The 13,626-nt window shown below is 42.7% G+C and overlaps 4 non-coding genes across 4 annotated transcripts; all 4 read right to left on the bottom strand.

Annotated features, from left to right (window-relative positions):
* Nucleotides 1-5: 5 nt before the first annotated feature.
* Nucleotides 6-78, bottom strand: TRNAA-AGC (transfer RNA alanine (anticodon AGC)). Its single transcript has one exon. It is a non-coding gene; the product is annotated as a tRNA-Ala (tRNA).
* A 932-nt stretch (nt 79-1,010) lies between these two features.
* Nucleotides 1,011-1,083, bottom strand: TRNAA-AGC (transfer RNA alanine (anticodon AGC)). Its single transcript has one exon. It is a non-coding gene; the product is annotated as a tRNA-Ala (tRNA).
* Nucleotides 1,084-2,014: 931 nt separating this feature from the next.
* Nucleotides 2,015-2,087, bottom strand: TRNAA-AGC (transfer RNA alanine (anticodon AGC)). The gene has a single exon. It is a non-coding gene; the product is annotated as a tRNA-Ala (tRNA).
* Nucleotides 2,088-3,013: 926 nt separating this feature from the next.
* TRNAA-AGC (transfer RNA alanine (anticodon AGC)) lies at nt 3,014-3,086 on the bottom strand. The gene has a single exon. It is a non-coding gene; the product is annotated as a tRNA-Ala (tRNA).
* Nucleotides 3,087-13,626: the final 10,540 nt, after the last annotated feature.

The following is a 13,626-nucleotide window of genomic DNA, read 5'->3' as shown; positions in this document are numbered from 1 at the left end:
TGCTTTGGAGAATGTGGGCATCGATCCCACTACCTCTCGCATGCTAAGCGAGCACTCTACCACTTGAGCTAATTCCCCGCAGGGCTGTCTTGGATGTTTATCTCGACATAGGCCATAGAACTTTTTGAAAAATATTTAGCAAAATAGGAACAAACTTCACCTTTATATCTGCGATAAATTAAAACCGACCTAAGCGATACAGGAAGCCAGATCGTATAGACTGGCTTCGATCCATCGACCTGTCGGTAATGGACTCATCACGCGTCCGCTGTGACACTCTGCTTTCTTGAAAATGGCTGTTATCGACGTCCATGTACCTGATGAGGTGCAGAAAAGATATTGAAAAATTATCATTGGTTGCATCAATACCGGGTTAAGAAATTAATTTGTAATAATTTAATTGACATTGTGAATATATTGATAACGTTTTAATCATTCGACACGTTCAAATGTTTACTCAATTTATACACGCTAACAAACAAAAAATGGAACTTGTTCATATGTGCTTTGGAGAACGTGGGCATTGATCCCACTATCTCTCGCATGCTCAGCGAGCGCTCTACCACTTGAGCTAATTCCCCGCTGGGCTGTCGTGGATGATATCTCGACATAGGCCATAGCACTTTTTGAAAAATATTTAGCAAAATAAGAACAAACTTCACCTTTAAATCTGCGATAAATTAAAACCGACCTAAGCGATACAGGAAGCCAGATCGCATAGACTGGCTTCGATCCATCGACCTGTAGGTAATGGACCCATCATGCTTCCGCTGTGACACTCTGCTTTCTTGTAAATGGCTGTTATCGACGTCCATGTACCTGATGAGGTGCAGAAAAGATATTGAAACATTATCATTGGTTGCATCAATACCGGGTTAAGAAATTAATTTGTAATAATTTAATTGACCTTGTGAATATATTGATAACGTTTTAAACATTCGACACGTTCAAATGTTTACTCAATTTATACATGCTAACAAACAAAAAATGGAACTTGTCCATATGTGCATTGGAGAATGTGGGCATCGATCCCACATTCTCTCGCATGCTAAGCGAGCGCTCTACCACTTGAGCTAATTCCCCGCTGGGCTATCGTGGATGATATCTCGACATACGCCATAGCACTTTTTGAAAAATACTTAGCAAAAAAAGAACAAACTTCACCTTTAAATCTGCGATAAATTAAAACCGACCTAAGCGATACAGGAAGCCAGATTGCATAGACTGGCTTCGATCCATCGAATTGTGGGTAATGGACCCATCACGCTTCCGCTGTGACACTCTGCTTTCTTGTAAATGGCTGTTATCGACGTCCATGTACCTGATGAGGTGCAGAAAAGATATTGAAAAATAATCATTGGTTGCATCAATACCGGGTTAAGAAATTCATTTGTAATAATTTAATTGACCTTGTGAATATATTGATAACGTTTTAAACATTCGACACGTTTATATGTTTACTCAATTTATACACGCTAACAAACAAAAATGGATCTTTTCCATACGTGTTTTGGAGAAAGTGGGCATTGATACCACTATCTCTCGCATGCTAAGTGAGCGCTCTACCACTTGAGCTAATTCCCCGCTGGGCTGTCTTGGATGTTTATCTCGACATAGGCCATAGCACTTTTTGAAAAATATTTAGCAAAATAAGAACAAACTTCACCTTTAAATCTGCGATAAATTAAAACCGACCTAAAGGATACAGGAAGCCAGATCGCATGGACTGGCTTCGATCCATCGACCTGTGGGTAATGGACCCATCACGCTTCCGCTGTGCCACTCTGCTTTCTTGTAACTTGCTGTTATCGACGTCCATGTACCTGATAAGGTGCAGAAAATATATTGAAAAATTATCATTGGTTGCATCAATACCGGGTTAAGAAATTCATTTGTAATAATTTAATTGACATTGTGAATATATTGATAACGTTTTAATCATTCGACACGTTCAAATGTTTACTCAATTTATATACGCTAACAAACAAAAAATGGAACTTGTCCATATGTGCTTTGGAGAATGTGGGCATCGATCCCACTATCTCTCGCATGCTAAGCGAGCGCTCTACCACTTGAGCTAATTCCCCGCTGGGCTGTCATGGATGATATCTCGACATAGGCCATAGCACTGTTTGAAAAATATTTAGCAAAATAAGAACAAACTTCACCTTGATATCTGCGATAAATGAAAACCGACCTAAGCGATACAGGAAGCCAGATCGCATAGACTGGCTTCGATCCATCGATCTGTGGGTAATGGACTCATCACGCTTCCGCTGTGACACTCTGCTTTCTTGAAAATGGCTGTTATCGACGTCCATGTACCTGATGAGTTGCAGAAAAGATATTGAAAAATTATCATTGGTTGCATCAATACCGGGTTAAGAAATTCATTTGTAATAATTTAATTGACCTTGTGAATATATTGATAACGTTTAAAACATTCGACACGTTCATATGTTTACTCAATTTATACACACAAACAAAAAATGGATCTTGTCAATACGTGTTTTGGAGAATGTGGGCATCGACCCCACTACCTCTCACATGCTAAGCGAGCGCTCTACCACTTGAGCTAATTCCCTGCTGGGCTGTCTTGGATGATATCTCGACATAGGCCATAGCACTTTTTGAAAAAATTTAGCAAAATAAGAACAAACTTCACCTTTAAATCTGCGATGAATTAAAACCGACCTAATCAATACAGGAAGCCAGATCGCATAGACTGGCTTCGATCCATCGACCTGTGGGTAATTGACCCATCACGCTTCCGCTGTGACACTCTGATTTCTTGTAAATGGCTGTTATCGACGTCCATGTACTTGATGAGGTGCAGAAAAGATATTGAAAAATTATCATTGGTTGCATCAATACCAGGTTAAGAAATTCATTTGTAATAATTTAATTGACATTGTGAATATATTGATAACGTTTTCAACATTCGACACGTTCAAATGTTTACTCAATTTATACACGCTAACAAACAAAAAATGGAACTTGTCCATATGTGCTTTGGAGAATGTGGGCATCGATCCCACTACCTCTCGCATGCTAAGCGAGCACTCTACCACTTGAGCTAATTCCCCGCAGGGCTGTCTTGGATGTTTATCTCGACATAGGCCATAGCACTTTTTGAAAAATATTTAGCAAAATAGGAACAAACTTCACCTTTATATCTGCGATAAATTAAAACCGACCTAAGCGATACAGGAAGCCAGATCGTATAGACTGGCTTCGATCCATCGACCTGTCGGTAATGGACTCATCACGCGTCCGCTGTGACACTCTGCTTTCTTGAAAATGGCTGTTATCGACGTCCATGTACCTGATGAGGTGCAGAAAAGATATTGAAAAATTATCATTGGTTGCATCAATACCGGGTTAAGAAATTAATTTGTAATAATTTAATTGACATTGTGAATATATTGATAACGTTTTAATCATTCGACACGTTCAAATGTTTACTCAATTTATACACGCTAACAAACAAAAAATGGAACTTGTTCATATGTGCTTTGGAGAACGTGGGCATTGATCCCACTATCTCTCGCATGCTCAGCGAGCGCTCTACCACTTGAGCTAATTCCCCGCTGGGCTGTCGTGGATGATATCTCGACATAGGCCATAGCACTTTTTGAAAAATATTTAGCAAAATAAGAACAAACTTCACCTTTAAATCTGCGATAAATGAAAACCGACCTAAGCGATACAGGAAGCCAGATCGCATAGACTGGCTTCGATCCATCGACCTGTAGGTAATGGACCCATCATGCTTCCGCTGTGACACTCTGCTTTCTTGTAAATGGCTGTTATCGACGTCCATGTACCTGATGAGGTGCAGAAAAGATATTGAAACATTATCATTGGTTGCATCAATACCGGGTTAAGAAATTAATTTGTAATAATTTAATTGACCTTGTGAATATATTGATAACGTTTTAAACATTCGACACGTTCATATGTTTACTCAATGTATACACGCTGTTGTATGTCTTGGAGTTAAGAAATTTTGATGAAAATAATAAAAATTAATAATTTTCCGAAAAATGCGCAAATCGCATTAATTATGTTAATGTGTGTATTAACATGCATAAATTATGATAATGCGTGTAATGATATGCATAAATTATGATGGTTGAGTAATTGTATGCATAAATTATGATAATCGCGGAGATAATCGTAGTAATTTATGCGGATGCTTGCGATGATGTTAATGTGAGTAGTTGTGGTAATTAGGCTCAGCTTCGTTTATCCAGAGTTATGTCAATCAGGATAACACGATGATCAATGATTAAACGTTTACCGATTATCCTAGTGTGTGTTATGATATTTAGGTCTCCATTTTCATATCTCATCACAGGAAACAGTTATCAAGAATAAGATGGTTTTGCATGGACTTGGAAAGAAGCACTCGAACAGTTGGTGTTAAGCAATTTTATTCTAACAAGCATGTGACATTCTATCATGCAGGTCGAACATGAGTCAATAATTCATGAATAACCAAACCCCTATGCATTTGCGATATCATGCGTTCGATTAATATGAATAACTAAAATCCTTATGCAATTACGAGATTAAGCATTGACTAAAATGAATGAATAAACACTTATGCATTTACTAAATTGAATAACTCAAAACTCTTATGCATTTTCGATATTGTGCATTCGACTAATATGGATAACTAAAATTCTTATGCAATTACGAGATTAAGCATTGACTAAAATGAATGAATAAACACTTATGCATTTACTAAATTGAATAACTCAAAACTCTTATGCATTTTCTATATTGTGCATTCGACTAATATGGATAACTAAAATTATTATGCAATTACGAGATTAAGCATTGACTAAAATGAATGAATAAACACTTATGCATTTACTAAATTGAATAACTCAAAACTCTTATGCATTTTCGATATTGTGCATTCGACTAATATGGATAACTAAAATTCTTATGCAATTACGAGATCAAGCCTTGACTAAAATGAATGAATAAACACTTATGCATTTACTAAATTGAATAACTCAAAACTCTTATGCATTTTCGATATTGTGCATTTAACGAACTGAATGACCAAAAATTATTATGCAATCGTAACCTCTACCTCTCCACCAGGCATCTCATTAGTTCGTTTTTGTATCGATCACAATCGGCGACTGGCCGAGTTTGAAAACAAGCATGACACACTTCATTTTGCGGTAATAAACAGCACTTATCGTATCCCAGAGGCGAAGGTCTATGTGAGGGCGGGTGTGGGGAGAGCGAGTCAGATTTTTTTAATTAATTCTTCGGCGAGACTCTAAGACAAAGAAAACTGGTTTGACAAGATTTTCTCTCTTTGTGCACGGTCGATTCGCAATGAGGATTTCGAGGGTTTTAGTTTGCATCGACGAATCTATTGGTCGTTTATGCGATAAGAGAAACAAAAAAAAGCAAGAAAAAAAAACTTCACCCTCTTATAACCGACGGATTCTTAATTACTCAGAGGGCCACGATTCCTTACGGCCAGCTGGTGTTCAAACTTTATAATTAGTCTTCTGATGATTGTCTAGGGTTGGTCCCATTGTGAGAGAGGTGGATTGTCTCTTGGATAAATTCTTGCATGCCCCGCGGGAAGTAGGTGTGTGCGTGTGTGTGTATGTGCTTCCTGGAGGTTGTGAGTGGGGGAGGTGATACGACCCTGGTTCGCAGATTCCTCTCGCCCGTGCGGGTTGCAGCCGCGACTTTCTCCGCAGGGAGGTGAGCGGCGGCGCTTGGCGGCGCTTGGCGGCCCTCGGTAGCTGACGGCGCGGTGGCGCGTTCTTTGTAGCTGACGGCGCGGTGTCGCGCTCTCGGTAGCTGACGGCGCGGTGGCGCGATCTCGGTAGCTGACGGCGCGGTGGCACGCTCTTGTAGCTGACGGCGCGGTGGCGCGATCTCGGTAGCTGACGGCGCGGTGGCGCGCTCTTGTAGCTGACGGCGCGGTGGCTCGCTCTTTCTCTCCACTGCTGGATGACGAGTCGGTTCTCGTTGGTTGTCGCTCTGGCGATGAACGATGCTTTCGTTCGTTGCTGGTATTGACGTTGGGTTGAAGTTGTTGGCTCGAGAGTGATAGCTGGAATCTCCGTCCGTTTCACTCGCAGCTCGGCGGCTCAGTGTAGTAATTCTTCTTAGGTGGTGCAGACCTCAGCTTGTCAATGCACGTCGCTACCCCGCGAACATCGTCATTCTGGATGACGGAAGAGCTCCTTCGTTGTTGGCGACGAGATGAGATGGGGGGCCTGAGCCCCGGTGAGAGAGATGGAGGCCGGAGCCTCGGTGAGGATCTGTTTGGTGGGGCCCGTGGCCCTGACGAAGTGATGGGGCCAGAGGCCCTGACGATGTGTGATGGGGCCAGAGGCCCTGACGATCTGTGTGATGGGGCCAGAGGCCCTGACGATCTGTGTTGAATGGATTTTTTTTTGGCTTATATCGAGAATATCCACTCAGTTTCCCGAGTTGTTCAAAGTCTGTCATAAAACCTTCTTGTGGGTGGGGCCATCTGCATCCGTGTGTGTGTGTGTCCGTCCGTGTGTTTCGCGTGCGTGTTTGTCCGTGTGTTTATTAGCTTTGAAGACACAGCTGTGTGTCGTTCTGGAAGGGGGGGGGGGCTCGTGACGGCGCCAACGAAGATATCCATTAGCCAGACCGATGATTCGCGTCGAGTTCTATATATATAAAAGAGATATTCGAATCCATGTTTTTGTTACTGAATAATATTTGTCGCGACAACCTACGCGTTAAGCGAGCTTAATTATCTCCGCCCTCGCTCGGGGATCATATCTTTTGTCTCACACAGCTTAAGTTGTTTTGGTTTGGAAGTTGAAATGCGACTTATTCCATTATGTCCCAGTTATGCCGAAACCGTGTTCCCGATGTTTCATCGTGACCCGATCTCTCATGGAGATGTTATTCCTTGCGTGTGCAATTTTTGCTGTCCGTGTTGTGATAAGACAAAGACGGTTGTTTCCACGGAGGAAGCACCCGGCGCATGCGCTTATTTATTTATTTCCCAGAGCGTGTTAATTTCCTTTGAGCCATTGCCCGGGAGTTTTATTGGTCTCATTTCCTTGCTTTGTGCCTGCGTGTGGAGATCCTCTCGAAAAGACAAAGACGGTCGTGTTGCTGCTTCCCCTGGGTCGTTGTGTTTGGTTAATTTTGAGAGCCTTATTCGCCGTTAGCTCCTAGGATATTCACTTTAATTCCGTACTTATTATTTGACTTCTTGTGATTATTTAATCTGCTATCCCGGCTAGGAATTTTGTTTTGGAGCGAAATAGATGCCATAATTGTTCTTCGATGCTTCGGCCCGGCCGTGTAGAAATTATTTAAAGGTAAATAATGTCAGTATTTAATTAACAATGATGAGTCGCCATTTTGGTGCAGACTGTAGTCTGCTTTCCAATTGGAGTGAGGATGGATACTGTTTGCTTAATGTTCATGGCTAAGTTTACTTGTGCATCTAACATGGTTCAAATACCCGTGTGTGCTTTTTGTCGTCAATGCTGTTTCTTTGTTAAAAACATAACCATCTCTTCCTCCGCGGTGCCCGGCCCTGCAAGGTTTTTTTTTACGAGAGGGTGTCATTTCGACCCTCTGCCTGCCATTCCCCCCTCCCTTGTTCCTCCTGTGTGAAATTCGGGGAGTTTTTATGATCTTGATTACCCTTCTTTCATGCCCTCTTTCCTTTGAAATGAGGTGTGCGCACATCTGTGTTAGTGTGTGGGGGCCTCTGTGGGAGTGTGGGGGCGTGTTCGTTCCCACGTTGCCGCGTCTATTAAAAAAAATGATATTATCTATGTTGGCAGAATAATTTTTAAAAAAAAATTAATTTTAAATATTAAAAAGGGGGGCATATACACAACAGTCCGCCCTTTTGAAAATTATCAGGGGTCGATTTGGCCACTGGCGAATTTTCAAACAAAGTAATGCCCCCTTTTTATGTCATGCATCCCATCAGCCGCCCTTACTCTCGGCGGTTATTTCTTACAACGCGCGTGCACGTATTACAATCTTAATCTGGTTACATCTGAATTAGCAAAGGAAATAACAACCGTTAACATCGATATTGCGTTACATTGGTTCTCGTACATCATAATTCCGACGAATATTCATTTTTGTTTTTGTTAAATCCTGGGAAACGCTAGGTAGCGGTTTCGAACGCATTCATGCGTTACCTTCCTCATGTTGCCTGGTTTACCACTTATCACATTGATAATTCGATCACGGTTTTCGGGTTCGTTTTTGTAATTTCCTCTCTCACTCTCTCGCGTCGTGGGAGTGTGTGGTGAAAAATTGTGCTGTACATAATCAGAATTCGCGCACACAACCCACTTTGACACTTGGTTCGTGGCATTCGCTCTCTTTGCGATTACATGCACATTTGCCGAGTTTGTGTGTCGATTTAATTCTGTCCCTCGTAATGTTGCCCTCTTTGTTTTTACGAGTGTGTTAGATTTTAACACCATTCCCGATATGTCATGAACATTCGTCTCCATTTTAGCACTCCGATCCACATACATTTTGGTTTCCCTTGGATATTTTTCATTCAAAGGCTCACGCCTGCGCTCCTCAGGGCGTGTCTCTGTGTTCTCTCTTTGTACTGTCCGATCACGCTTCAATGCAACCCTGTCCTTGTATTCGATCCGCGCGTCATTTACGGGAGCACTGTCCGCGTTTTTGCCCGCCCTGTCACTTGCAGCCTGCCTGTATTTCTCATTGAGCTCCGGGTTTAATACCTCGGCGGGTGGGGCGCGTTTTGGCCGCTCGCTCGCGCTCACTGTGGGTTGTTTATCATGTATTTGGACCGCATTCTGTGTTATTCCTCTATTCCCTCCTGGTATAGCCGGTGGAGGAATTGGTCGGAATTGGATCGATTGTGTTTGACCTCTCATCCTACGATTCTTCTGCATGTTCGCATCCATACCTCCGCGGTTTGTGTAACACCTTCCCGCTAGGTGGTTATCTTGCCATCTCTGTGCGTAATTTGAACCTTGCGTGTGTCGTGGGATGGGGTGTTGATATGGTTCTGCTCTGAACCTCTCCCTCCTGCGATTCTCGTACATTTTGGCCCAGTGTTTTTCCCATTTGGGTGCCAATTTTTTTTTGGATTGTTACTTCGCCATCTTTGTGGGTAATTTTGACCTTGTGTGTGTCATGGGATGGGGTGTTGGTATGGTTCTGTTCTGAACCTCCCCCTCCTGCGATTCCTCTGAATGTTCGGCTTTGTGCCGCTCTCATTCTCGTGCCAACCTCTCTCTGGTTTATTTTGCCACAGGTACGTGTGTGTTTGCTCTTCTAGGCATTGTGGGACTGTTCGGTGATTTTTATTCCTCTCTGAGAGGCTGGGTTCCTTATCCCTCTCCCTGTGTTCTGGATCCGAATTACGATTCTTAGCTCTGTATAACCATGCCATGTATGCCTTGCTCTCTATGCGGCGTAAGGATGCGGTTTCTGGATTCAAAACCATTCTCACCCTTTCTGTAATCTCTGGGCTCAAGGATTCAAAAAACATAATTTTGAACATGTTATCTCCTTCGTGGTATTGATTCACATCGCCTGCGTAATACGCTCTTTTAAATTGTACGAGGTAGTCACGTGGATCTTGGTCCATGCCCTGGGTCATCGATTTTACAGCATAAAACCCCTCAGTGAGTGTCGAATATTCTCCAAACTTCCGAATCACTGCCAGGCTCAGTTGTTTAAAATCATTTCTAACCTTGTGTGGTAGTGACTTTACCCATGGAATAGATTCTTTCTGTAAGCTCCGTTTCAACAAACTCGCTTTTTCATCCCGTCTCCTCAGCCCTCTAATCATTGCCTCCTCTTCCACTGTTGCGATATGTGTGTGGATATCCATAGTCTTATTGTGTGGGTCAAAATCGGGAATTCTGACTAGAGCCTTGTCCATCAATTTAAGGGTTTTACTGTTGAATAAGTATTCCGAAAGTTGATCGCCTTCAGCGTCATCATAAAACAAGTTATCATCAGGCAATCTGTCACTTTTATCTGTGCTGTGTCGCTTGTGTTTAAGTGGCGTGTATTTTTTGTGTGCGCCCGGTGCTGTGTCGCTCGTGTTGCCATTTCCCTTCAGTTTTTGCCTCTGCCCTTAGTGGAGCATGTCCAGTCGACTTTACTTTAACATTTTGCCTCCCTCTATCTGTGAAGTTGTCAGTCTGACATGTTTTTGTTTGCATATGTATCTCTCCCTCCCTTATCTCGAATTGTGAGGGTTTCCCTTTGTCAAGGACCTTTTGTTCGATATCCATAATTTGTTTGCGATCAGTCCCTGGACTCTGTCCACGTACCCACGAGTGTGATTTACTGTTACTTCCATATTTATTCTGTGGATCAACGTCTGTGAGTTTCGCTGATGTCGCGAGCACTGATTTCTCCTCCCTTACGATGGTGTGAGGACATTTTTCCTCGTTTATTAGAGACGATTTCTCTCCTGTTTCCTTTCCGAATTTTCCTTCATTCCACAATCCCTGTCTGTATGCCTGTGTGAAAAGGAATGAGTCCTGTCCTGCCTTCTCTGCAGCTTTTGCATCGTGTTCGCCTTCGTTACATTTTATCCAGTCAATTAGTTTCCCCCGAGGTGTGTTCGTGTTATCGATACAGCTCCCTTCCCATATGTCTCTCTGACTGTACTGCTTTGTAACAGATTGGTCGGTACATTTTAATACGAGCTCCCCGTATCCCGTAACCCATTCAAAAATTATTCTTAATCCTATCATCTCAAGTGGCAGGAGTTACTTTGACCTTTCCTTTCAGAGTGCATATAAAACAATTATCTCACAGAGTGTGGTCAGTTTGACTCGAGCTATTCTGTAATTTTCCGATTCAGTGTGCGTACCTCTATCACCATTTATCACAGGGTGCAATCGGTTTGATACGATATTATCTTAATTCCACTGTCTCTGTTTCAACCTGCTATTCTGGGTTTTAACCTTAGAGGGCGTTTTTTTTGTTTTACGCCCGTTTACAATCACAATGCAATGTTTAGTCACGATATTCTGGTTAACACGAAGTGATTCATTCCTTCATCCATGCAAAACACTGTCTGTGAAAAATCCCGGACGAGCCACCCATTATGTTGTATGTGTTGGAGTTATGAAATTTGATGAAAATAATAAAATTTAATAATTTTCCGAAAAATGCGCAAATCGCATTAATTATGTTAATGTGTGTATTAATATGCATAAATTATGATAATGCGTGTAATGATATGCATAAATTATGATGGTGTGAGTAATTGTATGCATAAATTATGATAATCGCGGAGATAATCGTAGTAATTTATGCGGATGCTTGCGATGATGTTAATGTGAGCAGTTGTGGTAATTAGGCTCAGCTTCGTTTATCCAGAGTTATGTCAATCAGGATAACACGATGATCAATGATTAAACGTTTACCGATTATCCTAGTGTGTGTTATGATATTTAGGTCTCCATTTTCATATCTCATCACAGGATACAGTTATCAAGAATAAGATGGTTTTGCATGGACTTGGAAAGAAGCACTCGAACAGTTGGTGTTAAGCAATTTTATTCTAACAAGCATGTGACATTCTATCATGCAGGTCGAACATGCGTCAATAATTCATGAATAACCAAACTCTTATGCATTTGCGATATCATGCATTCGATTAATATGAATAACTAAAATTCTTATGCAATTATGAGATTAAGCATTGACTAAAATGAATGAATAAACACTTATGCATTTACTAAATTGAATAACTCAAAACTCTTATACATTTTCGATATTGTGCATTCGACTAATATGGATAACTAAAATTCTTATGCAATTACGAGATTAAGCATTGACTAAAATGAATGAATAAACACTTATGCATTTACTAAATTGAATAACTCAAAACTCTTATGCATTTTCGATATTGTGCATTCGACTAATATGGATAACTAAAATTCTTATGCAATTACGAGATTAAGCCTTGACTAAAATGAATGAATAAACACTTATGCATTTACTAAATTGAATAACTCAAAACTCTTATGCATTTTCGATATTGTGCATTTAACGAACTGAATGACCAAAAATTATTATGCAATCGTAACCTCTACCTCTCCACCAGGCATCTCATTAGTTCGTTTTTGTATCGATCACAATCGGCGACTGGCCGAGTTTGAAAACAAGCATGACACACTTCATTTTGCGGTAATAAACAGCACTTATTGTATCCCAGAGGCGAAGGTCTATGTGAGGGCGGGTGTGGGGAGAGCGAGTCATATTTTTTTAATTAATTCTTCGGCGAGACTCTAAGACAAAGAAAACTGGTTTGACAAGATTTTCTCTCTTTGTGCACGGTCGATTCGCAATGAGGATTTCGAGGGTTTTAGTTTGCATCGACGAATCTATTGGTCGTTTATGCGATAAGAGAAACAAAAAAAAAGCAAGAAAAAAAAACTTCACCCTCTTATAACCGACGGATTCTTAATTACTCAGAGGGCCACGATTCCTTACGGCCAGCTGGTGTTCAAACTTTATAATTAGTCTTCTGATGATTGTCTAGGGTTGGTCCCATTGTGAGAGAGGTGGATTGTCTCTTGGATAAATTCTTGCATGCCCCGCGGGAAGTAGGTGTGTGCGTGTGTGTGTATGTGCTTCCTGGAGGTTGTGAGTGGGGGAGGTGATACGACCCTGGTTCGCAGATTCCTCTCGCCCGTGCGGGTTGCAGCCGCGACTTTCTCCGCAGGGAGGTGAGCGGCGGCGCTTGGCGGCGCTTGGCGGCCCTCGGTAGCTGACGGCGCGGTGGCGCGTTCTTTGTAGCTGACGGCGCGGTGTCGCGCTCTCGGTAGCTGACGGCGCGGTGGCGCGATCTCGGTAGCTGACGGCGCGGTGGCACGCTCTTGTAGCTGACGGCGCGGTGGCGCGATCTCGGTAGCTGACGGCGCGGTGGCGCGCTCTTGTAGCTGACGGCGCGGTGGCTCGCTCTTTCTCTCCACTGCTGGATGACGAGTCGGTTCTCGTTGGTTGTCGCTCTGGCGATGAACGATGCTTTCGTTCGTTGCTGGTATTGACGTTGGGTTGAAGTTGTTGGCTCGAGAGTGATAGCTGGAATCTCCGTCCGTTTCACTCGCAGCTCGGCGGCTCAGTGTAGTAATTCTTCTTAGGTGGTGCAGACCTCAGCTTGTCAATGCACGTCGCTACCCCGCGAACATCGTCATTCTGGATGACGGAAGAGCTCCTTCGTTGTTGGCGACGAGATGAGATGGGGGGCCTGAGCCCCGGTGAGAGAGATGGAGGCCGGAGCCTCGGTGAGGATCTGTTTGGTGGGGCCCGTGGCCCTGACAAAGTGATGGGGCCAGAGGCCCTGACGATGTGTGATGGGGCCAGAGGCCCTGACGATCTGTGTTGAATGGATTTTTTTTTGGCTTATATCGAGAATATCCACTCAGTTTCCCGAGTTGTTCAAAGTCTGTCATAAAACCTTCTTGTGGGTGGGGCCATCTGCATCCGTGTGTGTGTGTGTCCGTCCGTGTGTTTCGCGTGCGTGTTTGTCCGTGTGTTTATTAGCTTTGAAGACACAGCTGTGTGTCGTTCTGGAAGGGGGGGGGCTCGTGACGGCGCCAACGAAGATAT

This window comes from Lampetra planeri, unplaced genomic scaffold (genome assembly GCF_965212315.1).
Source record: "Lampetra planeri unplaced genomic scaffold, kcLamPlan1.2.h2 scaffold_896, whole genome shotgun sequence".
Lineage (NCBI taxonomy): Eukaryota > Metazoa > Chordata > Hyperoartia > Petromyzontiformes > Petromyzontidae > Lampetra > Lampetra planeri.
Note: the sequence above shows the minus strand (reverse complement) of the source record. Positions and strands in the feature narration are given on the sequence as shown.